Source organism: Rhipicephalus microplus, chromosome 8 (genome assembly GCF_043290135.1).
Source record: "Rhipicephalus microplus isolate Deutch F79 chromosome 8, USDA_Rmic, whole genome shotgun sequence".
NCBI lineage: Eukaryota > Metazoa > Arthropoda > Arachnida > Ixodida > Ixodidae > Rhipicephalus > Rhipicephalus microplus.
In genome coordinates this window covers 146,457,027-146,484,182 of record NC_134707.1, presented here as the reverse complement: position 1 = coordinate 146,484,182, position 27,156 = coordinate 146,457,027, and the positions used below count along the sequence as shown (strand labels likewise).

The 27,156-nt window shown below is 47.9% G+C and overlaps 1 long non-coding RNA gene across 1 annotated transcript; it reads right to left on the bottom strand.

Moving 5' to 3' along the window:
• Positions 1–1,923: 1,923 nt before the first annotated feature.
• On the bottom strand, positions 1,924–5,046 carry LOC142769399 (uncharacterized). Its single transcript, XR_012885824.1, has 2 exons — positions 3,834–5,046; positions 1,924–2,001 (listed from the first exon to the last, which is right to left on the bottom strand). It is a non-coding gene; the product is annotated as an uncharacterized LOC142769399 (long non-coding RNA).
• Positions 5,047–27,156: the final 22,110 nt, after the last annotated feature.

Here is a 27,156-nt window from a genome sequence, read left to right as displayed (position 1 = left end):
GTACTCGTTTTTGAATGCGAATGCGCATACGCGTTTTTGAACATGCACACGCGTACTCGTTTTTGATTGCACACGCGCATACTCGTTTTGAAATAGGCACGTGCGTACTCGTTTTTGAATGCGAACGCGCATACGCGTTTCTGAACATGCACGCGCGTACTCGTTTTTGATTGCACACGCGCGTACTCTTTTTGGAATAGGCACGTGCGTACTCGTTTTTGAATGCGCACGCGCATACGCGTTTTTGAACATGCACACGCGTACTCGTTTTTGAATGCGCACGCGTATACTCGTTTCGGAATGCGCACGCGCATACTTGTTTTCGAATAGGCACGCGCATACTCGTTTTTGAATGCGAACACGCATACTCGTTTTTGATTGCACACGCGCATACTCGTTTCGGAATGCGCACGCGCATATTCGATTTGGAATAGGCACGTGCGTGCTCGTTTTGAATGCACACGCGCATACTCGTTTTTGAATAGGCACGCGCATACTCGTTTTTGACTGGGCACGTGTATACTCGTTTCGGAATGCGCACGCGCATGCTCGTTTTTGAATAGGCACGCGCGTACTCGTGTTTGAATGCGCTCGCGTACACTCGTTTTGAATGCGCACGCGTATACTCGTTTGGAATGCACACGCGCATACTCGTTTTCGAATAGGCACGCGAATACTCGTTTTTGAATGCACACGCGCATACTCGTTTTTGAATGCACACGCGCATACTCGTTTCGAAATGGGCACGCGCATACTCGTTTGGGAAGGCGCACGCGCATACTCGTTTTTGAATGCGCACGCGCATAGGCTTTTTTGAACAGGCACACGCTTACTCGTTTTTGAATGCGCACGCGTATACTCCTCTTGAATGCGCACGCGCATACTCGTTTTTGAATGCAAACGCGCATACTCGTTTTGGAATACGCACGCACATACTCGTTTTGGAATGCGAACGCGCATACTCGTTTTATAATGCGCACGCGCGTACTCGTTTTTGATTGCGCACGCGCATACTCGTTTTTGAATGCACATGCGCATACTCGTTTTGGAATAAGCACGCGCATACTCGTTTTTGAACGCGAACACATATTATCGTTTTTGAATACACACGCGCATATTCGTTTTATGATGCGCACGCGTATACTCGTTTTTGAATAGGCACGCGCGTACTCGTTTATGATTGCGCACGCGCATACGCGTTTTTGAACAGGCACACGCGTACACGTTTTTGAATGCGCACGCGTATACTTGTTCTGACTGCGCACGCGCATACTCGTTTTGAATGCTGACGCGCATACTCGTTTCGGAATACGCACACGCATACTCGTATTTGAATGCACACGCGCGTACTCGTTTTGGAATAGGCACGTGCATACTCGTTTTTGAATGCGCACACGCATACTCGTATTTGAATCCACACGCGCATACTCGTTTTGAAATAGGCACGTGCATACTCGTTTCTGAATGCGCACGCGCATACGCGTTTTTGAACAGGCACATGCGTACTCGTTTTTGAATGCGCACGCGCATACTCGTTTTGCATTAGGCACGTGCATACTCGTTTTTGAATGCGCACGCGCATACGCGTTTTTGAACAGGCACACGCGTACTCGTTTTTGAATGCGCACGCGTATACTCGTCTTGAATGCGCACGCGCATACTCGTTTTTGAATGCACACGCGCATACTCGTTTCGGAATACGCACGCGCATACTCGTTTTGGAATGCGCACGCGCACACTCGTTTTTGAATGCGCACGCGCGTACTCGTTTTTTATTGCGCACGCGCATACTCGTTTTTGAATGCACAAGCGCATACTCGTTTTGGAATAAGCACGGGCATACTCGTTTTTGAACGCGCACACGCATACTCATCCTGAAAAATGTATGCGCAGGCGAACAAGGACAAAGAAAGGAATACAAACTGGCGCAATCTAACAACTGATTTATTAATCGAAAAACATTGACTCTTTTTAACCCTCGGAACAGCGCTCCCTGGTGACCTAAAAAAACACACAATGCACTGCGCACTTACGACAACGATAACAAAAACATAAAAACGATAACAGTTTCATTGATTGACAGACAGGAGCGCGATTTCTTTTGTTAGTAAAGCTACTGAAGGGTGGCTAACACAGTTGTCTTTCTGCTTGTCTATATGATATGCCTCCATTATCTCCCTTGACGTCTTGTTTCTACTCCTATACAGCAAGGTAGTGTCGCTAAAGCAAGGAGAGCATGCGCACTCATTGCAATGCATTGCCAAATGGGTTACAGGCCGACCTTTCAGGCTTGACATATGCTCTCTTAGCCTCGTGTTAATGCACCTGCCAGTCTGCCCTATATATACACAACCGCATGATAAAGGTATGCAATACACCACACTGTGTGCACATTCAACAAACCTGAGCTTATGTCTTATGCTACATCTCTTATGTGCGTTGGTCCCTCTGTCGCATTTCTGGTTGACCAACGCGCACACTCCTCCTATTTTGTTTTTGGCCGAAAACACTACTTTCACATCATACTTTCCAGCCACCTTTTTTAATCTATGTGAAAGCCTATGTACATAAGGGACCGCTACTACCTTAGAGCTAGAACCAGTCATCCCACCTGTTTCCAAACATGGCGCCGTTTCCCGTCTGAGCTTCTTTAATAACCTAGTGCCTACGGCCAACATCACAGAGAATGGGTACCCCTCGTCCTGGAGCCTAGAGACCTGTTCATGAAACGACGCATGAACAGTATGGAAACAGGATTTAACCAATGCAGACCAAAAACAATTTGTTATAATTCCATTCTTGACCAGCTTAGAATGACATGAAGCGAAACTCATAAGCGGCTTTCCTGCCCTAGGCGAAAAGGTCCAACACACATGATCTGACAAAAAGTCCAGCTTCAAATCCAAAAACTGTAGCTTATTTTCAACCGGTACTTCTGAAGTAAATGTCAACCCCTTTCCTAGAGAATTAAAAGCATTCAATACCGAAACCCTGAAGTCCTCTTTGTGCACATCGCACCCCAACACCAAGTAGTCATCGACATACCTGAAGACCTTGTAGACTACACCTTGTAGGCAAAACGACAAATCTCTATCTATGCTGCCCATGAAAATGTCACTAAGGACCGGCGCTACCTTTGACCCAATGCATACCCCCTTCGCCTGGATGAACGTTTTATCCCCGAACCCCACGTGAGTGTTCTCTAAATAAAAGCTCAGAAGCTCAAGAAAAGACTCGACGGGCATACCACAGGTGTTGCGAAACGTCACTTCATTATTTTCTGTTATGCACTCTAGGACACAATGCATCAAAGGCACATGCGGCAACGAGTAATACAAGTCCTGAGCGTCAATGCTGATACCCCAACTGTTTTTTCTGTTATCTGATGCCAAAAACCCCGTGAGACCCTCAGAATTAGCCAGCAGAAAAGGGTCATTTACTTTCAACGACTTCAACATCTTTTGCAGATACCCCGCAACTAGCTTCTGCCACGCCCCTTTTTCTGAAACAATAGGCCTAAAAGGAACCTCCTGCTTATGGGTTTTTGCTGTGAAAAACACCTTCAATTCCAATCCCTTTGAATTCCCAACATCCGACGCAAGTTTTTCTAAGTTGCATTTCCTTAATAACTCGACAGCCTTCCTCTTCACGCTTTCTACATTCACATGACATTCTTTAAAGCACTTTTGAATTGCCGCAGAGGCTTTATCTACATACAAAGTCTCCGGTAGAACAACCAAAAAACCTTCTTTGTCCGCTTGAACAACTCTTAAGTTGTTCTCAACCAAATAACTAGCAACCCGAGCGACATTACGGCAAGGCGTGGTGCTTACCGAAGCTTTGGCGACAACGTCCACACATTCCACTACACATCTGTCTTTTTCCTTTTCGGGTACTTGCCGGGCAATGTCTCTTGTGAGGGATAGCTTGTCCACAAGGTCAAGTCTAGGCTCCACACAGAACTTCGGTCCCAACCTCAGGACCTTTTGTTGGCGCTCTTCCACCACCGCATCACCCAGGAGTAGAAGGCCTCCCTTCGGCGGATCTCTCTTTTTCCTGGGCAAGCCCCGACGCACGTCATTCCACATGGCCTCAGTTAAAATGTTCGCTTGTCTACACCACTCGCGGAAGACCTTGACGTTTAGACGCCCATCAGAAACAGACGAACACGCCACTCTTAGGCAATCCTTGAAGTGCCTAACCTGTCTTCGGCTCTCTGATCGCAGAATCTTGCTGATTCTTCTCGCATGTCCTTCCGATGGAGGCAACCACCCGCACACAAGCAGAACTTCCATAGGGCACTGTGCATTCTTTAGGAACCAGCTCAGCTTGCGGGCTCTGCATTCGCAGACCGCGATAAACGGCACCAGAACCGCCGGGTTAGATAAGTCAAAGTTAGGACATGAAGAAAGAAGGCCGGATGAACTAGAAATAAACTGAAGCAAAACTGCGATTCGGCCTAGTTGGAATCTATCCATCCTGAAAAATGTATGCGCAGGCGAACAAGGACAAAGAAAGGAATACAAACTGGCGCAATCTAACAACTGATTTATTAATCGAAAAACATTGACTCTTTTTAACCCTCGGAACAGCGCTCCCTGGTGACCTAAAAAAACACACAATGCACTGCGCACTTACGACAACGATAACAAAAACATAAAAACGATAACAGTTTCATTGATTGACAGACAGGAGCGCGATTTCTTTTGTTAGTAAAGCTACTGAAGGGTGGCTAACACAGTTGTCTTTCTGCTTGTCTATATGATATGCCTCCATTATCTCCCTTGACGTCTTGTTTCTACTCCTATACAGCAAGGTAGTGTCGCTAAAGCAAGGAGAGCATGCGCACTCATTGCAATGCATTGCCAAATGGGTTACAGGCCGACCTTTCAGGCTTGACATATGCTCTCTTAGCCTCGTGTTAATGCACCTGCCAGTCTGCCCTATATATACACAACCGCATGATAAAGGTATGCAATACACCACACTGTGTGCACATTCAACAAACCTGAGCTTATGTCTTATGCTACATCTCTTATGTACGTTGGTCCCTCTGTCGCATTTCTGGTTGACCAACGCGCACACTCCTCCTATTTTGTTTTTGGCCGAAAACACTACTTTCACATCATACTTTCCAGCCACCTTTTTTAATCTATGTGAAAGCCTATGTACATAAGGGACCGCTACTACCTTAGAGCTAGAACCAGTCATCCCACCTGTTTCCAAACATGGCGCCGTTTCCCGTCTGAGCTTCTTTAATAACCTAGTGCCTACGGCCAACATCACAGAGAATGGGTACCCCTCGTCCTGGAGCCTAGAGACCTGTTCATGAAACGACGCATGAACAGTATGGAAACAGGATTTAACCAATGCAGACCGAAAACAATTTGTTATAATTCCATTCTTGACCAGCTTAGAATGACATGAAGCGAAACTCATAAGCGGCTTTCCTGCCCTAGGCGAAAAGGTCCAACACACATGATCTGACAAAAAGTCCAGCTTCAAATCCAAAAACTGTAGCTTATTTTCAACCGGTACTTCTGAAGTAAATGTCAACCCCTTTCCTAGAGAATTAAAAGCATTCAATACCGAAACCCTGAAGTCCTCTTTGTGCACATCGCACCCCAACACCAAGTAGTCATCGACATACCTGAAGACCTTGTAGACTACACCTTGTAGGCAAAACGACAAATCTCTATCTATGCTGCCCATGAAAATGTCACTAAGGACCGGCGCTACCTTTGACCCAATGCATACCCCCTTCGCCTGGATGAACGTTTTATCCCCGAACCCCACGTGAGTGTTCTCTAAATAAAAGCTCAGAAGCTCAAGAAAAGACTCGACGGGCATACCACAGGTGTTGCGAAACGTCACTTCATTATTTTCTGTTATGCACTCTAGGACACAATGCATCAAAGGCACATGCGGCAACGAGTAATACAAGTCCTGAGCGTCAATGCTGATACCCCAACTGTTTTTTCTGTTATCTGATGCAAAAAACCCCGTGAGACCCTCAGAATTAGCCAGCAGAAAAGGGTCATTTACTTTCAACGACTTCAACATCTTTTGCAGATACCCCGCAACTAGCTTCTGCCACGCCCCTTTTTCTGAAACAATAGGCCTAAAAGGAACCTCCTGCTTATGGGTTTTTGCTGTGAAAAACACCTTCAATTCCAATCCCTTTGAATTTGCTTTTAATTCTCTAGGAAAGGGGTTGACATTTACTTCAGAAGTACCGGTTGAAAATAAGCTACAGTTTTTGGATTTGAAGCTGGACTTTTTGTCAGATCATGTGTGTTGGACCTTTTCGCCTAGGGCAGGAAAGCCGCTTATGAGTTTCGCTTCATGTCATTCTAAGCTGGTCAAGAATGGAATTATAACAAATTGTTTTCGGTCTGCATTGGTTAAATCCTGTTTCCATACTGTTCATGCGTCGTTTCATGAACAGGTCTCTAGGCTCCAGGACGAGGGGTACCCATTCTCTGTGATGTTGGCCGTAGGCACTAGGTTATTAAAGAAGCTCAGACGGGAAACGGCGCCATGTTTGGAAACAGGTGGGATGACTGGTTCTAGCTCTAAGGTAGTAGCGGTCCCTTATGTACATAGGCTTTCACATAGATTAAAAAAGGTGGCTGGAAAGTATGATGTGAAAGTAGTGTTTTCGGCCAAAAACAAAATAGGAGGAGTGTGCGCGTTGGTCAACCAGAAATGCGACAGAGGGACCAACGCACATAAGAGATGTAGCATAAGACATAAGCTCAGGTTTGTTGAATGTGCACACAGTGTGGTGTATTGCATACCTTTATCATGCGGTTGTGTATATATAGGGCAGACTGGCAGGTGCATTAACACGAGGCTAAGAGAGCATATGTCAAGCCTGAAAGGTCGGCCTGTAACCCATTTGGCAATGCATTGCAATGAGTGCGCATGCTCTCCTTGCTTTAGCGACACTACCTTGCTGTATAGGAGTAGAAACAAGACGTCAAGGGAGATAATGGAGGCATATCATATAGACAAGCAGAAAGACAACTGTGTTAGCCACCCTTCAGTAGCTTTACTAACAAAAGAAATCGCGCTCCTGTCTGTCAATCAATGAAACTGTTATCGTTTTTATGTTTTTGTTATCGTTGTCGTAAGTGCGCAGTGCATTGTGTGTTTTTTTAGGTCACCAGGGAGCGCTGTTCCGAGGGTTAAAAAGAGTCAATGTTTTTCGATTAATAAATCAGTTGTTAGATTGCGCCAGTTTGTATTCCTTTCTTTGTCCTTGTTCGCCTGCGCATACATTGTTCAGGATGGATAGATTCCAACTAGGCCGAATCGCAGTTTTGCTTCACGCATACTCGTTTTTGAATGCACACGCGCATACTCGTTTTGGAGTAGGCACGCGCATACTCGTTTTTGATTGCGCACGCGCATACTCGTTTTTGAATGCACACGCGCATACTCGTTTTCGAATAGGCACGCGCGTACTCGTTTTTGAATGCGCTCGCGTACACTCGTTTTGAATGCGCACGCACATACTCGTTTCGGAATACGCACGCGCATACTCGTTTTGGAATGCGCACGCGCATACTCGTTTTTGAATGCGCACGCGCGTACTCGTTTTTGAATGCGCACGCGCATACTCGTTTTTTGAATGCACATGCGCATACTAATTTTGGAATAAGCACGCGCATACTCGTTTTTGAACGCGCACATGCATACTCGTTTTTGAATGCACACGCGCATACTCGTTTTGGAATGCGCACGCGTATACTCGTTTTTGAATAGGCACGCGCGTACTCGTTTTTGATTGCGCACGCGCATACTCGTTTTTGAATGCACACGCGCATACTCGTTTTCGAATAGGCACGCGCGTACTCGTGTTTGAATGCGCACGCGCATACTCGTTTTTGAATGCACACGCGCATACTCGTTTTGGAATAGGCCCGCACATACTCGTTTTTGAATGCGCACACGCATACTCGTATTTGATTGCACACGCGCGTACTCGTTTTGAAATAGGCACGTGCATACTCGTTTGGAAAGGCGCACGCGCGTACTCGTTTTTGAATAGGCACACGCGTACTCGTTTTTTAATGCGCACGCGTATACTCGTTTTGAATGCGCACGCGCATACTAGTTTTCGAATAGGCACGCGCATACTCGTTTTTGAATGCGCACAAGCATACTCGTTTTTGAATGCACACGCGCATACTCGTTTCGGAATACGCACGCGCATACTCGTTTTGGAAGGCGCACGCGCATACTCGTTTTTGAATAGGCACGCGCGTACTCGTTTTTGAACGCGAACGCGCATACGCGTTTTTGAACACGCACACGCGTACTCGTTTTGGAATGCGCACGCGTATACTCGTTTTGAATGCACACGCGCATACTCGTTTTTGAATGGGCACGCGCGTACTCGTTTTTGAATGCGCACGCGTATACTCGTTTCGGAATGCGCACGCGCATATTCGTTTTCGAATAGGCACGCGCATACTCGTTTTTGAATGCGTACACGCATACTCGTTTTTGAATGCACACGCGCCTACTCGTTTCGGAATACGCACGCGCATACTCGTTTCGGAATGCGCACGTGCATACTCGTTTTGGAATAGGCACGTGCGTGCTCGTTTTTGAAAGCGAACGCGCATACGCGTTTTTGAACATGCACACGCGCATACTCGTTTCGGAAAACGCACGCGCATACTCGTTTTGGAATGCGCACGCGCATACTCGTTTTGAAATAGGCACGTGCGTACTCGTTTTTGAATGCGAACGCGCATACGCGTTTTTGAACATGCACACGCGTACTCGTTTTTGATTGCACACGCGCATACTCGTTTTGAAATAGGCACGTGCGTACTCGTTTTTTAATGCGAACGCGCATACGCGTTTTTGAACATGCACACGCGTACTCGTTTTTGATTGCACACGCGCGTACTCTTTTTGGAAAAGGCACGTGCGTACTCGTTTTTGAATGCGCACGCGCATACGCGTTTTTGAACATGCACACGCGCACTCGTTTTTGAATGCGCACGCGCATACTCGTTTTGGAATGCGCACGCGCACACTCGTTTTTGAATGCGCACGCGCGTACTCGTTTTTTATTGCGCACGCGCATACTCGTTTTTGAATGCACATGCGCATACTCGTTTTGGAATAAGCACGGGCATACTCGTTTTTGAACGCGCACACGCATACTCGTTTTTGAATGCACACGCGCATACTCGTTTTGGAGTAGGCACGCGCATACTCGTTTTTGATTGCGCACGCGCATACTCGTTTTTGAATGCGCACGCGCATAGGCTTTTTTGAACAGGCACACGCTTACTCGTTTTTGAATGCGCACGCGTATACTCGTCTTGAATGCGCACGCGCATACTCGTTTTTGAATGCAAACGCGCATACTCGTTTTGGAATACGCACGCACATACTCGTTTTGGAATGCGAACGCGCATACTCGTTTTATAATGCGCACGCGCGTACTCGTTTTTGATTGCGCACGCGCATACTCGTTTTTGAATGCACATGCGCATACTCGTTTTGGAATAAGCACGCGCATACTCGTTTTTGAACGCGCACACACATAATCGTTTTTGAATACACACGCGCATATTCGTTTTATGATGCGCACGCGTATACTCGTTTTTGAATAGGCACGCGCGTACTCGTTTATGATTGCGCACGCGCATAGTCGTTTTTGTATGCACACGCGCATACTCGTTTTTGAAGGCGCACGCGCATACTCGTTTTGGAATAGGCACGCGCATACTTGTTTTTGAATGCGCACACGCATACTCGTATTTGAATGCACACGCGCGTACTCGTTTTGGAATAGGCACGTGCATACTCGTTTTTGAATGCGCACACGCATACTCGTATTTGAATCCACACGCGCATACTCGTTTTGAAATAGGCACGTGCATACTCGTTTCTGAATGCGCACGCGCATACGCGTTTTTGAACAGGCACATGCGTACTCGTTTTTGAATGCGCACGCGCATACTCGTTTTGCAATAGGCACGTGCATACTCGTTTTTGAATGCGCACGCGCATACGCGTTTTTGAACAGGCACACGCGTACTCGTTTTTGAATGCGCGCGCGTATACTCGTCTTGATTGCGCACGCGCATACTCGTTTTTGAATGCACACGCGCATACTCGTTTCGGAATACGCACGCGCATACTCGTTTTGGAATGCGCACGCGCACACTCGTTTTTGAATGCGCACGCGCGTACTCGTTTTTTATTGCGCACGCGCATACTCGTTTTTGAATGCACATGCGCATACTCGTTTTGGAATAAGCACGGGCATACTCGTTTTTGAACGCGCACACGCATACTCGTTTTTGAATGCACACGCGCATACTCGTTTTGGAGTAGGCACGCGCATACTCGTTTTTGATTGCGCACGCGCATACTCGTTTTTGAATGCACACGCGCATACTCGTTTTCGAATAGGCACGCGCATACTCGTTTTTTAATGCACACGCGCATACTCGTTTTGAAATAGGCACGCGCATACTGGTTTGGAAGGCGCACGCGCATACTCGTTTTTGAATAGGCATGCGCGTACTCGTTTTTGAATGCGCACGCGCATACTTGGTTTTGAATGCACACGCGCATACTCGTTTTGAAATAGGCACGCGCATAGTCGTTTTTGAATGCACACACGCATACTCGTTTTGCAAAAGCACGTGCATACACGTTTTTGAATGCGCACGCGCATACGCGTTTTTGAACAGGCTCACGCGTACTCGTTTTTGAATGCGCACGCGTATACTTGTTTTGAATGCGCACGCGCATACTCGTTTTGAATGCTCACGCGCATACTCGTTTCGGAATACGCACGCGCATACTCGTTTTTGAATGCGCATGCGCATACTCGTTTTTGAATGCGCACGCGCGTACTCGTTTTTGAACGCGCACATGCATACTCGTTTTTGAATGCACACGCGCATACTCGTTTTGGAATGCGCACGCGTATACTCGTTTTTGAATAGGCACGCGCGTACTCGTTTTTGATTGCGCACGCGCATACTCGTTTTTGAATGCACACGCGCATACTCGTTTTCAAATAGGCACGCGCGTACTCGTGTTTGAATGCGCACACGCATACTCGTTTTTGAATGCACACGCGCATACTCAATTTGGAATAGGCCCGCACATACTCGTTTTTGAATGCGCACACGCATACTCGTATTTGAATGCACACGCAGGTACTCGTTTTGAAATAGGCACGTGCATACTCGTTTTTGAATGCGCACACGCATACTCGTATTTGAATGCACACGCGCATACTCGTTTCGGAATACGCACGCGCATACTCATTTTGGAATGCGCACGCGCATACTCGTTTTGGAATAGGCACGTGCGTACTCGTTTTTGAATGCAAAAGCGCATACGCGTTTTTGAACATGCACACGCGTACTCGTTTTGGATTGCACACGCGCGTACTCGTTTTGGAATAGGCACGTGCGCACTCGTTTTTGAATGCACACGCGTACTCGTTTTTGAATGCGCACGCGTATACTCGTTTTGAATGCACACGCGCAAACTCGTTTTTGAATAGGCACGCGCGTACTCGTTTTTGAATGCGCACGCGTATACTCGTTTCGGAATGCGCACGCGCATACTCGTTTTCGAATAGGCACGCGCATACTTGTTTTTGAATGCGAAGGCGTATACTCGTTTTTGAATGCGCACGAGCATACTCGTTTTCGAATAGGCACGCGCGTACTCGTTTTTGAACGCGAACGCGCATACGCGTTTTTGAATAGGCACGCGCATACTCGTTTTTGAGTGCGCACACGCATACTCGTTTTTGAATGCACACGCGCATACTCGTTTCGGAATACGTACGCGCATACTCGTTTTGGAATGCGCACGCGCATACTCGTTTTGGAATAGGCACGTGCGTACTCGTTTTTGAATGCGAACGCGCATACGCGTTTTCGAACATGCACACGCGTAATCGTTTTTGAATGCGCACGCGCATACGCGTTTTTGAACATGCACACGCGTACTCTTTTTTGAATGTGCACGCGTATACTGGTTTTGAATGCGCACGCGCATATTCTTTTTCGAATAGGCACGCGCATACTCGTTTTTCAATGCGCACACACATACTCGTTCTTGAATAGGCACGCGCGTACTCGTTTTTGAACGCGAACGCGCATACTCGTTTTTGAATAGGCACGCGCGTACTCGTTTTTGAATGCGCTCGCGTACACTCGTTCTGAATGCGCACGCGTATACTCGTTTTTGAATGCACACGCGCATACTTCTTTTCGAATAGGCACGTGAATACTCGTTTTTGAATGCACACGCGCCTACTCGTTTCGAAATGGGCACGCGCATACTAGTTTGGGAAGGCGCACGCGCACACTCGTTTTTGAATAGGCATGCGCGTACTCGTTTTTGAGTGCGCACGCGCATATTTGTTTTTGAATGCACACGCGCATACTCGTTTTGGAATAGGCACGCGCATACTCGTTTTTGAATACGCACACGCATACTCGTATTTGATTGCGCAAGCGCATACTCGTTTTGCAATAGGCACGTGCATACTCGTTTTTGAATGCGCACGCGCATAGGCTTTTTTGAACAGGCACACGCTTACTCGTTTTTGAATGCGCACGCGTATACTCGTCTTGAATGCGCACGCGCATACTCGTTTTTGAATGCAAACGCGCATACTTGTTTCGGAATACGCACGCGCATACTCGTTTTGGAATGCGAACGCGCATACTCGTTTTTGATTGCGCACGCGCATACTCGTTTTTGAATGCACATGCACATACTCGTTTTGGAATAAGCACGCGCATACTCGTTTTTGAACGCGCACACACATACTCGTTTTTGAATACACGCGCGCATACTCGTTTTATGATGCGCACGCGTATACTCGTTTTTGAATAGGCACGCGCATACTGGTTTGGAAGGCGCACGCGCATACTCGTTTTTGAATAGGCATGCGCGTACTCGTTTTTGAATGCGCACGCGCATACTTGGTTTTGAATGCCACGCGCATACTCGTTTTGAATAAGGCACGCGCATAGTCGTTTTTGAATGCACACACGCATACTCGTTTTGCAAAAGCACGTGCATACTCGTTTTTGATTGCGCACGCGCATACGCGTTTTTGAACAGGCACAAGCGTACTCGTTTTTGAATGCGCACACGTATACTCGTTTTGACTGCGCACGCGCATACTCGTTTTGAATGCTCACGCGCATACTCGTTTCGGAATACGCACGCGCATACTCGTTTTGGAATGCGCACGCGCATACTCGTTTTTGAATGCGCACGCGCGTACTCGTTTTTGAATGCGCACGCGCATACTCGTTTTTGAATGCACATGCGCATACTAATTTTGGAATAAGCACGCGCATACTCGTTTTTGAACGCGCACATGCATACTCGTTTTTGAATGCACACGCGCATACTCGTTTTGGAATGCGCACGCGTATACTCGTTTTTGAATAGGCACGCGCGTACTCGTTTTTGATTGCGCACGCGCATACTCGTTTTTGAATGCACACGCGCATACTCGTTTTCGAATAGGCACGCGCGTACTCGTGTTTGAATGCGCACGCGCATACTCGTTTTTGAATGCACACGCGCATACTCGTTTTGGAATAGGCCCGCACATACTCGTTTTTGAATGCGCACACGCATACTCGTATTTGATTGCACACGCGCGTACTCGTTTTGAAATAGGCACGCGCATACTCGTTTGGAAAGGCGCACGCGCGTACTCGTTTTTGAATAGGCACACGCGTACTCGTTTTTTAATGCGCACGCGTATACTCGTTTTGAATGCGCACGCGCATACTAGTTTTCGAATAGGCACGCGCATACTCGTTTTTGAATGCGCACAAGCATACTCGTTTTTGAATGCACACGCGCATACTCGTTTCGGAATACGCACGCGCATACTCGTTTTGGAAGGCGCACGCGCATACTCGTTTTTGAATAGGCACGCGCGTACTCGTTTTTGAACGCGAACGCGCATACGCGTTTTTGAACACGCACACGCGTACTCGTTTTGGAATGCGCACGCGTATACTCGTTTTGAATGCACACGCGCATACTCGTTTTTGAATGGGCACGCGCGTACTCGTTTTTGAATGCGCACGCGTATACTCGTTTCGGAATGCGCACGCGCATACTCGTTTTCGAATAGGCACGCGCATACTCGTTTTTGAATGCGTACACGCATACTCGTTTTTGAGTGCACACGCGCCTACTCGTTTCGGAATACGCACGCGCATACTCGTTTCGGAATGCGCACGTGCATACTCGTTTTGGAATAGGCACGTGCGTGCTCGTTTTTGAAAGCGAACGCGCATACGCGTTTTTGAACATGCACACGCGCATACTCGTTTCGGAAAACGCACGCGCATACTCGTTTTGGAATGCGCACGCGCATACTCGTTTTGAAATAGGCACGTGCGTACTCGTTTTTGAATGCGAACGCGCATACGCGTTTTTGAACATGCACACGCGTACTCGTTTTTGATTGCACACGCGCATACTCGTTTTGAAATAGGCACGTGCGTACTCGTTTTTTAATGCGAACGCGCATACGCGTTTTTGAACATGCACACGCGTACTCGTTTTTGATTGCACACGCGCGTACTCTTTTTGGAAAAGGCACGTGCGTACTCGTTTTTGAATGCGCACGCACATACGCGTTTTTGAACATGCACACGCGCACTCGTTTTTGAATGCGCACGCGTATACTCGTTTCGGAATGCGCACGCGCATACTTGTTTTCGAAAAGGCACGCGCATACTCGTTTTTGAATGCGAACACGCATACTCGTTTTTGATTGCACACGCGCATACTCGTTTCGGAATGCGCACGCGCATATTCGTTTTGGAATAGGCACGTGCGTGCTCGTTTTTGAAAGCGAACGCGCATACGCGTTTTTGAACATGCACACGCGTACTTTGTTATGAAGCGCACGGGTATACTCGTTTTGAATGCACACGCGCATACTCGTTTTTGAATAGGCACGCGCATACTCGTTTTTGACTGCGCACGTGTATACTCGTTTCGGAATGCGCACGTGCATGCTCGTTTTTGAATAGGCACGCATACACTCGTTTTGAATGCACACGCGCATACTCGTTTTTGAATAGGCACGCGCATACTCGTTTTTGACTGGGCACGTGTATACTCGTTTCGGAATGCGCACGCGCATGCTCGTTTTTGAATAGGCATTCGCGTACTCGTTTTTGAATGCGCTCGCGTACACTCCTTTTGAATGCGCACGCGTATACTCGTTTTTGAATGCACACGCGCATACTCGTTTTCGAATAGGCACGCGAATACTCGTTTTTGAATGCACACGCTCATACTCGTTTTTGAATGCACACGCGCATACTCGTTTCGAAATGGGCACGCGCATACTCGTTTGGGAAGGCGCACGCGCATACTCCTTTTTGAATGCGCACGGGCAAAGGCTTTTTTGAACAGGCACACGCTTACTCGTTTTTGAATGCGCACGCGTATACTCGTCTTGAATACGCACGCGCATACTCGTTTTAGAATGCGAACGCGCATACTCGTTTTATAATGCGCACGCGCGTACTCGTTTTTGATTGCGCACGCGGATACTCGTTTTTCAATGCACGTGCGCATACTCGTTTTGGAATAAGCACGCGCATACTCGTTTTTGAACGCGCACACACATACTCGTTTTTGAATACACACGCGCATACTCGTTTTATGATGCGCACGCGTATACTCGTTTTTGAATAGGCACGCGCGTACTCGTTTATGATTGCGCACGCGCATACTCGTTTTTGAATGCACACGCGCATACTCGTTTTTGAAGGCGCACGCCCATACTCGTTTTTGAATGCACACGCGCATACTCGTTTTGGAATAGGCACGCGCATACTTGTTTTTGAATGCGCACACGCATACTCGTAATTGAATGCACACGCGCGTACTCATTTTGGAATAGGCACGTGCATACTCGTTTTTGAATGCGCACACGCATACTCGTATTTGAATCCACACGCGCATACTCGTTTTGAAATAGGCACGTGCATACTCGTTTTTGAGTGCGCACGCGCATAGGCGTTTTTGAACAGGCGCACGAGTACTCGTTTTTGAATGCGCACGCGCATACTCGTTTTGCAATAGGCACGTACATACTCGTTTTTGAATGCGCACGCGCATACGCGTTTTTGAACAGGCACCGTGTACTCGTTTTTGAATGCGCACGCGTATACTCGTCTTGAATGCGCAAAGCATACTCGTTTTTGAATGCACACGCGCATACTCGTTTCGGAATACGCACGCGCATACTCGTTTTGGAATGCGCACGCGCACACTCGTTTTTGAATGCGCACGCGCGTACTCGTTTTTTATTGCGCACGCGCATACTTGTTTTTGAATGCACATGCGCATACTCGTTTTGGAATAAGCACGGGCATACTCGTTTTTGAACGCGCACACGCATACTCGTTTTTGAATGCACACGCGCATACTCGTTTTGGAGTAGGCACGCGCGTACTCGTTTTTGATTGCGCACGCGTATACTCGTTTTTGAATGCACACGCGCATACTCGTTTTCGAATAGGCACGCGCATACTCGTTTTTGAATGCACACGCGCATACTCGTTTTGAAATAGGCACGCGCATACTGGTTTGGAAGGCGCACGCGCATACTCGTTTTTGAATAGGCATGCGCGTACTCGTTTTTGACTGCGCACGCGCATACTTGGTTTTGAATGCACACGCGCATACTCGTTTTGAAATAGGCACGCGCATAGTCGTTTTTGAATGCACACACGCATACTCGTTTTGCAAAAGCACGCGCATACTCGTTTTTGAATGCGCACGCGCATACGCGTTTTTGAACAGGCACACGCGTACTCGTTTTTGAATGCGCACGCGTATACTTGTTTTGACTGCGCACGCGCATACTCGTTTTGAATGCGCACGCGCATACTTGTTTTTGAATGCGCACGCGCGTACTCGTTTTTGAATGCGCACGCGCATACTCGTTTTTGAATGCACATGCGCATACTCATTTTGGAATAAGCACGCGCATACTCGTTTTTGAACGCGCACATGCATACTCGTTTTTGAATGCACACGCGCATACTCGTTTTGGAATGCGCACGCGTATACTCGTTTTTGAATAGGCACGCGCGTACTCGTTTTTGATTGCGCACGCGCATACTCGTTTTTGAATGCTACACGCGCATACTCGTTTTCGAATAGGCACGCGCGTACTCGTGTTTGAATGCGCACACGCATACTCGTTTTTGAATGCACACGCGCATACTCGTTTCGAAATAGGCACGCGCATACTCGTTTGGGAAGGCGCACGCGCATACTCGTTTTTGAATAGGCATGCGCGTACTCGTTTTTGAATGCGCACGCGCGTACTCGTTTTTTAATTCGCACGCGCATACTCCTTTTCGCATAGGCACGCGAATACTCGTTTTTGAATGCACACGCGCCTACTCGTTTCGAAATGGGCACGCGCATACTCGTTTTGAATGCACACACGCATACTCGTTTTTGAATAGGCACGCGCATACTCGTTTTTGACTGCGCACGTGTATACTCGTTTCGGAATGCGCACGCGCATACTCGTTTTGAAATAGGCACGCGCATACTGGTTTGGAAGGCGCACGCGCATACTCGTTTTTGAATAGGCATGCGCGTACTCGTTTTTGAATGCGCACGCGCATACTTGGTTTTGAATGCACACGCGCATACTCGTTTTGAAATAGGCACGCGCATAGTCGTTTTTGAATGCACACACGCATACTCGTTTTGCAAAAGCACGTGCATACTCGTTTTTGAATGCGCACGCGCATACGCGTTTTTGAACAGGCTCACGCGTACTCGTTTTTGAATGCGCACGCGCATACTCGTTTTTGAAGGCGCACGCCCATACTCGTTTTTGAATGCACACGCGCATACTCGTTTTGGAATAGGCACGCGCATACTTGTTTTTGAATGCGCACACGCATACTCGTAATTGAATGCACACGCGCGTACTCATTTTGGAATAGGCACGTGCATACTCGTTTTTGAATGCGCACACGCATACTCGTATTTGAATCCACACGCGCATACTCGTTTTGAAATAGGCACGTGCATACTCGTTTTTGAGTGCGCACGCGCATAGGCGTTTTTGAACAGGCGCACGAGTACTCGTTTTTGAATGCGCACGCGCATACTCGTTTTGCAATAGGCACGTACATACTCGTTTTTGAATGCGCACGCGCATACGCGTTTTTGAACAGGCACCGTGTACTCGTTTTTGAATGCGCACGCGTATACTCGTCTTGAATGCGCAAAGCATACTCGTTTTTGAATGCACACGCGCATACTCGTTTCGGAATACGCACGCGCATACTCGTTTTGGAATGCGCACGCGCACACTCGTTTTTGAATGCGCACGCGCGTACTCGTTTTTTATTGCGCACGCGCATACTTGTTTTTGAATGCACATGCGCATACTCGTTTTGGAATAAGCACGGGCATACTCGTTTTTGAACGCGCACACGCATACTCGTTTTTGAATGCACACGCGCATACTCGTTTTGGAGTAGGCACGCGCGTACTCGTTTTTGATTGCGCACGCGTATACTCGTTTTTGAATGCACACGCGCATACTCGTTTTCGAATAGGCACGCGCATACTCGTTTTTGAATGCACACGCGCATACTCGTTTTGAAATAGGCACGCGCATACTGGTTTGGAAGGCGCACGCGCATACTCGTTTTTGAATAGGCATGCGCGTACTCGTTTTTGACTGCGCACGCGCATACTTGGTTTTGAATGCACACGCGCATACTCGTTTTGAAATAGGCACGCGCATAGTCGTTTTTGAATGCACACACGCATACTCGTTTTGCAAAAGCACGCGCATACTCGTTTTTGAATGCGCACGCGCATACGCGTTTTTGAACAGGCACACGCGTACTCGTTTTTGAATGCGCACGCGTATACTTGTTTTGACTGCGCACGCGCATACTCGTTTTGAATGCGCACGCGCATACTTGTTTTTGAATGCGCACGCGCGTACTCGTTTTTGAATGCGCACGCGCATACTCGTTTTTGAATGCACATGCGCATACTCATTTTGGAATAAGCACGCGCATACTCGTTTTTGAACGCGCACATGCATACTCGTTTTTGAATGCACACGCGCATACTCGTTTTGGAATGCGCACGCGTATACTCGTTTTTGAATAGGCACGCGCGTACTCGTTTTTGATTGCGCACGCGCATACTCGTTTTTGAATGCTACACGCGCATACTCGTTTTCGAATAGGCACGCGCGTACTCGTGTTTGAATGCGCACACGCATACTCGTTTTTGAATGCACACGCGCATACTCGTTTCGAAATAGGCACGCGCATACTCGTTTGGGAAGGCGCACGCGCATACTCGTTTTTGAATAGGCATGCGCGTACTCGTTTTTGAATGCGCACGCGCGTACTCGTTTTTTAATTCGCACGCGCATACTCCTTTTCGCATAGGCACGCGAATACTCGTTTTTGAATGCACACGCGCCTACTCGTTTCGAAATGGGCACGCGCATACTCGTTTTGAATGCACACACGCATACTCGTTTTTGAATAGGCACGCGCATACTCGTTTTTGACTGCGCACGTGTATACTCGTTTCGGAATGCGCACGCGCATACTCGTTTTGAAATAGGCACGCGCATACTGGTTTGGAAGGCGCACGCGCATACTCGTTTTTGAATAGGCATGCGCGTACTCGTTTTTGAATGCGCACGCGCATACTTGGTTTTGAATGCACACGCGCATACTCGTTTTGAAATAGGCACGCGCATAGTCGTTTTTGAATGCACACACGCATACTCGTTTTGCAAAAGCACGTGCATACTCGTTTTTGAATGCGCACGCGCATACGCGTTTTTGAACAGGCTCACGCGTACTCGTTTTTGAATGCGCACGCGTATACTTGTTTTGAATGCGCACGCGCATACTCGTTTTGAATGCTCACGCGCATACTCGTTTCGGAATACGCACGCGCATACTCGTTTTTGAATGCGCATGCGCATACTCGTTTTTGAATGCGCACGCGCGTACTCGTTTTTGAACGCGCACATGCATACTCGTTTTTGAATGCACACGCGCATACTCGTTTTGGAATGCGCACGCGTATACTCGTTTTTGTATAGGCACGCGCGTACTCGTTTTTGATTGCGCACGCGCATACTCGTTTTTGAATGCACACGCGCATACTCGTTTTCAAATAGGCACGCGCGTACTCGTGTTTGAATGCGCACACGCATACTCGTTTTTGAATGCACACGCGCATACTCAATTTGGAATAGGCCCGCACATACTCGTTTTTGAATGCGCACACGCATACTCGTATTTGAATGCACACGCAGGTACTCGTTTTGAAATAGGCACGTGCATACTCGTTTTTGAATGCGCACACGCATACTCGTATTTGAATGCACACGCGCATACTCGTTTCGGAATACGCACGCGCATACTCATTTTGGAATGCGCACGCGCATACTCGTTTTGGAATAGGCACGTGCGTACTCGTTTTTGAATGCGAAAGCGCATACGCGTTTTTGAACATGCACACGCGTACTCGTTTTGGATTGCACACGCGCGTACTCGTTTTGGAATAGGCACGTGCGCACTCGTTTTTGAATGCACACGCGTACTCGTTTTTGAATGCGCACGCGTATACTCGTTTTGAATGCACACGCGCAAACTCGTTTTTGAATAGGCACGCGCGTACTCGTTTTTGAATGCGCACGCGTATACTCGTTTCGGAATGCGCACGCGCATACTCGTTTTCGAATAGGCACGCGCATACTTGTTTTTGAATGCGCACGCGTATACTCGTTTTTGAATGCGCACGAGCATACTCGTTTTCGAATAGGCACGCGCGTACTCGTTTTTGAACGCGAACGCGCATACGCGTTTTTGAATAGGCACGCGCATACTCGTTTTTGAGTGCGCACACGCATACTCGTTTTTGAATACACACGCGCATACTCGTTTCGGAATACGTACGCGCATACTCGTTTTGGAATGCGCACGCGCATACTCGTTTTGGAATAGGCACGTGCGTACTCGTTTTTGAATGCGAACGCGCATACGCGTTTTCGAACATGCACACGCGTAATCGTTTTTGAATGCGCACGCGCATACGCGTTTTTGAACATGCACACGCGTACTCTTTTTTGAATGCGCACGCGTATACTGGTTTTGAATGCGCACGCGCATATTCTTTTTCGAATAGGCACGCGCATACTCGTTTTTCAATGCGCACACACATACTCGTTCTTGAATGCACGCGCGCATACTCGTTTCGGAATACGCACGCACATACTCGTTTAGGAATGCGCACGCGCATACTCGTTTTTGAATAGGCACGCGCGTACTCGTTTTTGAACGCGAACGCGCATACTCGTTTTTGAATAGGCACGCGCGTACTCGTTTTTGAATGCGCTCGCGTACACTCGTTTTGAATGCGCACGCGTATACTCGTTTTTGAATGCACACGCGCATACTCCTTTTCGAATAGGCACGCGAATACTCGTTTTTGAATGCACACGCGCCTACTCGTTTCGAAATGGGCACGCGCATACTCGTTTGGGAAGGCGCACGCGCATACTCGTCTTGAATACGCACGCGCATACTCGTTTTAGAATGCGAACGCGCATACTCGTTTTATAATGCGCACGCGCGTACTCGTTTTTGATTGCGCACGCGGATACTCGTTTTTCAATGCACGTGCGCATACTCGTTTTGGAATAAGCACGCGCATACTCGTTTTTGAACGCGCACACACATACTCGTTTTTGAATACACACGCGCATACTCGTTTTATGATGCGCACGCGTATACTCGTTTTTGAATAGGCACGCGCGTACTCGTTTATGATTGCGCACGCGCATACTCGTTTTTGAATGCACACGCGCATACTCGTTTTTGAAGGCGCACGCCCATACTCGTTTTTGAATGCACACGCGCATACTCGTTTTGGAATAGGCACGCGCATACTTGTTTTTGAATGCGCACACGCATACTCGTAATTGAATGCACACGCGCGTACTCATTTTGGAATAGGCACGTGCATACTCGTTTTTGAATGCGCACACGCATACTCGTATTTGAATCCACACGCGCATACTCGTTTTGAAATAGGCACGTGCATACTCGTTTTTGAGTGCGCACGCGCATAGGCGTTTTTGAACAGGCGCACGAGTACTCGTTTTTGAATGCGCACGCGCATACTCGTTTTGCAATAGGCACGTACATACTCGTTTTTGAATGCGCACGCGCATACGCGTTTTTGAACAGGCACCGTGTACTCGTTTTTGAATGCGCACGCGTATACTCGTCTTGAATGCGCAAAGCATACTCGTTTTTGAATGCACACGCGCATACTCGTTTCGGAATACGCACGCGCATACTCGTTTTGGAATGCGCACGCGCACACTCGTTTTTGAATGCGCACGCGCGTACTCGTTTTTTATTGCGCACGCGCATACTTGTTTTTGAATGCACATGCGCATACTCGTTTTGGAATAAGCACGGGCATACTCGTTTTTGAACGCGCACACGCATACTCGTTTTTGAATGCACACGCGCATACTCGTTTTGGAGTAGGCACGCGCGTACTCGTTTTTGATTGCGCACGCGTATACTCGTTTTTGAATGCACACGCGCATACTCGTTTTCGAATAGGCACGCGCATACTCGTTTTTGAATGCACACGCGCATACTCGTTTTGAAATAGGCACGCGCATACTGGTTTGGAAGGCGCACGCGCATACTCGTTTTTGAATAGGCATGCGCGTACTCGTTTTTGACTGCGCACGCGCATACTTGGTTTTGAATGCACACGCGCATACTCGTTTTGAAATAGGCACGCGCATAGTCGTTTTTGAATGCACACACGCATACTCGTTTTGCAAAAGCACGCGCATACTCGTTTTTGAATGCGCACGCGCATACGCGTTTTTGAACAGGCACACGCGTACTCGTTTTTGAATGCGCACGCGTATACTTGTTTTGACTGCGCACGCGCATACTCGTTTTGAATGCGCACGCGCATACTTGTTTTTGAATGCGCACGCGCGTACTCGTTTTTGAATGCGCACGCGCATACTCGTTTTTGAATGCACATGCGCATACTCATTTTGGAATAAGCACGCGCATACTCGTTTTTGAACGCGCACATGCATACTCGTTTTTGAATGCACACGCGCATACTCGTTTTGGAATGCGCACGCGTATACTCGTTTTTGAATAGGCACGCGCGTACTCGTTTTTGATTGCGCACGCGCATACTCGTTTTTGAATGCTACACGCGCATACTCGTTTTCGAATAGGCACGCGCGTACTCGTGTTTGAATGCGCACACGCATACTCGTTTTTGAATGCACACGCGCATACTCGTTTCGAAATAGGCACGCGCATACTCGTTTGGGAAGGCGCACGCGCATACTCGTTTTTGAATAGGCATGCGCGTACTCGTTTTTGAATGCGCACGCGCGTACTCGTTTTTTAATTCGCACGCGCATACTCCTTTTCGCATAGGCACGCGAATACTCGTTTTTGAATGCACACGCGCCTACTCGTTTCGAAATGGGCACGCGCATACTCGTTTTGAATGCACACACGCATACTCGTTTTTGAATAGGCACGCGCATACTCGTTTTTGACTGCGCACGTGTATACTCGTTTCGGAATGCGCACGCGCATACTCGTTTTGAAATAGGCACGCGCATACTGGTTTGGAAGGCGCACGCGCATACTCGTTTTTGAATAGGCATGCGCGTACTCGTTTTTGAATGCGCACGCGCATACTTGGTTTTGAATGCACACGCGCATACTCGTTTTGAAATAGGCACGCGCATAGTCGTTTTTGAATGCACACACGCATACTCGTTTTGCAAAAGCACGTGCATACTCGTTTTTGAATGCGCACGCGCATACGCGTTTTTGAACAGGCTCACGCGTACTCGTTTTTGAATGCGCACGCGTATACTTGTTTTGAATGCGCACGCGCATACTCGTTTTGAATGCTCACGCGCATACTCGTTTCGGAATACGCACGCGCATACTCGTTTTTGAATGCGCATGCGCATACTCGTTTTTGAATGCGCACGCGCGTACTCGTTTTTGAACGCGCACATGCATACTCGTTTTTGAATGCACACGCGCATACTCGTTTTGGAATGCGCACGCGTATACTCGTTTTTGAATAGGCACGCGCGTACTCGTTTTTGATTGCGCACGCGCATACTCGTTTTTGAATGCACACGCGCATACTCGTTTTCAAATAGGCACGCGCGTACTCGTGTTTGAATGCGCACACGCATACTCGTTTTTGAATGCACACGCGCATACTCAATTTGGAATAGGCCCGCACATACTCGTTTTTGAATGCGCACACGCATACTCGTATTTGAATGCACACGCAGGTACTCGTTTTGAAATAGGCACGTGCATACTCGTTTTTGAATGCGCACACGCATACTCGTATTTGAATGCACACGCGCATACTCGTTTCGGAATACGCACGCGCATACTCATTTTGGAATGCGCACGCGCATACTCGTTTTGGAATAGGCACGTGCGTACTCGTTTTTGAATGCGAAAGCGCATACGCGTTTTTGAACATGCACACGCGTACTCGTTTTGGATTGCACACGCGCGTACTCGTTTTGGAATAGGCACGTGCGCACTCGTTTTTGAATGCACACGCGTACTCGTTTTTGAATGCGCACGCGTATACTCGTTTTGAATGCACACGCGCAAACTCGTTTTTGAATAGGCACGCGCGTACTCGTTTTTGAATGCGCACGCGTATACTCGTTTCGGAATGCGCACGCGCATACTCGTTTTCGAATAGGCACGCGCATACTTGTTTTTGAATGCGCACGCGTATACTCGTTTTTGAATGCGCACGAGCATACTCGTTTTCGAATAGGCACGCGCGTACTCGTTTTTGAACGCGAACGCGCATACGCGTTTTTGAATAGGCACGCGCATACTCGTTTTTGAGTGCGCACACGCATACTCGTTTTTGAATACACACGCGCATACTCGTTTCGGAATACGTACGCGCATACTCGTTTTGGAATGCGCACGCGCATACTCGTTTTGGAATAGGCACGTGCGTACTCGTTTTTGAATGCGAACGCGCATACGCGTTTTCGAACATGCACACGCGTAATCGTTTTTGAATGCGCACGCGCATACGCGTTTTTGAACATGCACACGCGTACTCTTTTTTGAATGCGCACGCGTATACTGGTTTTGAATGCGCACGCGCATATTCTTTTTCGAATAGGCACGCGCATACTCGTTTTTCAATGCGCACACACATACTCGTTCTTGAATGCACGCGCGCATACTCGTTTCGGAATACGCACGCACATACTCGTTTAGGAATGCGCACGCGCATACTCGTTTTTGAATAGGCACGCGCGTACTCGTTTTTGAACGCGAACGCGCATACTCGTTTTTGAATAGGCACGCGCGTACTCGTTTTTGAATGCGCTCGCGTACACTCGTTTTGAATGCGCACGCGTATACTCGTTTTTGAATGCACACGCGCATACTCCTTTTCGAATAGGCACGCGCATACTCGTTTTTGAATGCGCACACGCATACTCGTTTGGGAAGGCGCACGCGCATACTCGTTTTGGAATAGGCACGCGCATACTCGTTTTTGAATACGCACACGCATACTCGTATTTGATTGCGCAAGCGCATACTCGTTTTGCAATAGGCACGTGCATACTCGTTTTTGAATGCGCACGCGCATAGGCTTTTTTGAACAGGCACACGCTTACTCGTTTTTGAATGCGCACGCGTATACTCGTCTTGAATGCGCACGCGCATACTCGTTTTTGAATGCAAACGCGCATACTTGTTTCGGAATACGCACGCGCATACTCGTTTTGGAATGCGAACGCGCATACTCGTTTGTGATTGCGCACGCGCATACTCGTTTTTGAATGCACATGCACATACTCGTTTTGGAATAAGCACGCGCATACTCGTTTTTGAACGCGCACACACATACTCGTTTATGAATACACACGCGCATACTCGTTTTATGATGCGCACGCGTATACTCGTTTTTGAATAGGCACGCGCATACTGGTTTGGAAGGCGCACGCGCATACTCGTTTTTGAATAGGCATGCGCGTACTCGTTTTTGAATGCGCACGCGCATACTTGGTTTTGAATACACACGCGCATACTCGTTTTGAAATAGGCACGCGCATAGTCGTTTTTGAATGCACACACGCATACTCGTTTTGCAAAAGCACGTGCATACTCGTTTTTGATTGCGCACGCGCATACGCGTTTTTGAACAGGCACAAGCGTACTCGTTTTTGAATGCGCACGCGTATACTCGTTTTGACTGCGCACGCGCATACTCGTTTTGAATGCTCACGCGCATACTCGTTTCGGAATACGCACGCGCATACTCGTTTTGGAATGCGCACGCGCATACTCGTTTTTGAATGCGCACGCGCGTACTCGTTTTTGAATGCGCACGCGCATACTCGTTTTTGAATGCACATGCGCATACTAATTTTGGAATAAGCACGCGCATACTCGTTTTTGAACGCGCACATGCATACTCGTTTTTGAATGCACACGCGCATACTCGTTTTGGAATGCGCACGCGTATACTCGTTTTTGAATAGGCACGCGCGTACTCGTTTTTGATTGCGCACGCGCAAACTCGTTTTTGAATGCACACGCGCATACTCGTTTTCGAATAGGCACGCGCGTACTCGTGTTTGAATGCGCACGCGCATACTCGTTTTTGAATGCACACGCGCATACTCGTTTTGGAATAGGCCCGCACATACTCGTTTTTGAATGCGCACACGCATACTCGTATTTGAATGCACACGCGCGTACTCGTTTTGAAATAGGCACGCGCATACTCGTTTGGAAAGGCGCACGCGCATACTCGTTTTTGAATAGGCACACGCGTACTCGTTTTTTAATGCGCACGCGTATACTCGTTTTGAATGCGCACGCGCATACTAGTTTTCGAATAGGCACGCGCATACTCGTTTTTGAATGCGCACAAGCATACTCGTTTTTGAATGCACGCGCGCATACTCGTTTCGGAATACGCACGCGC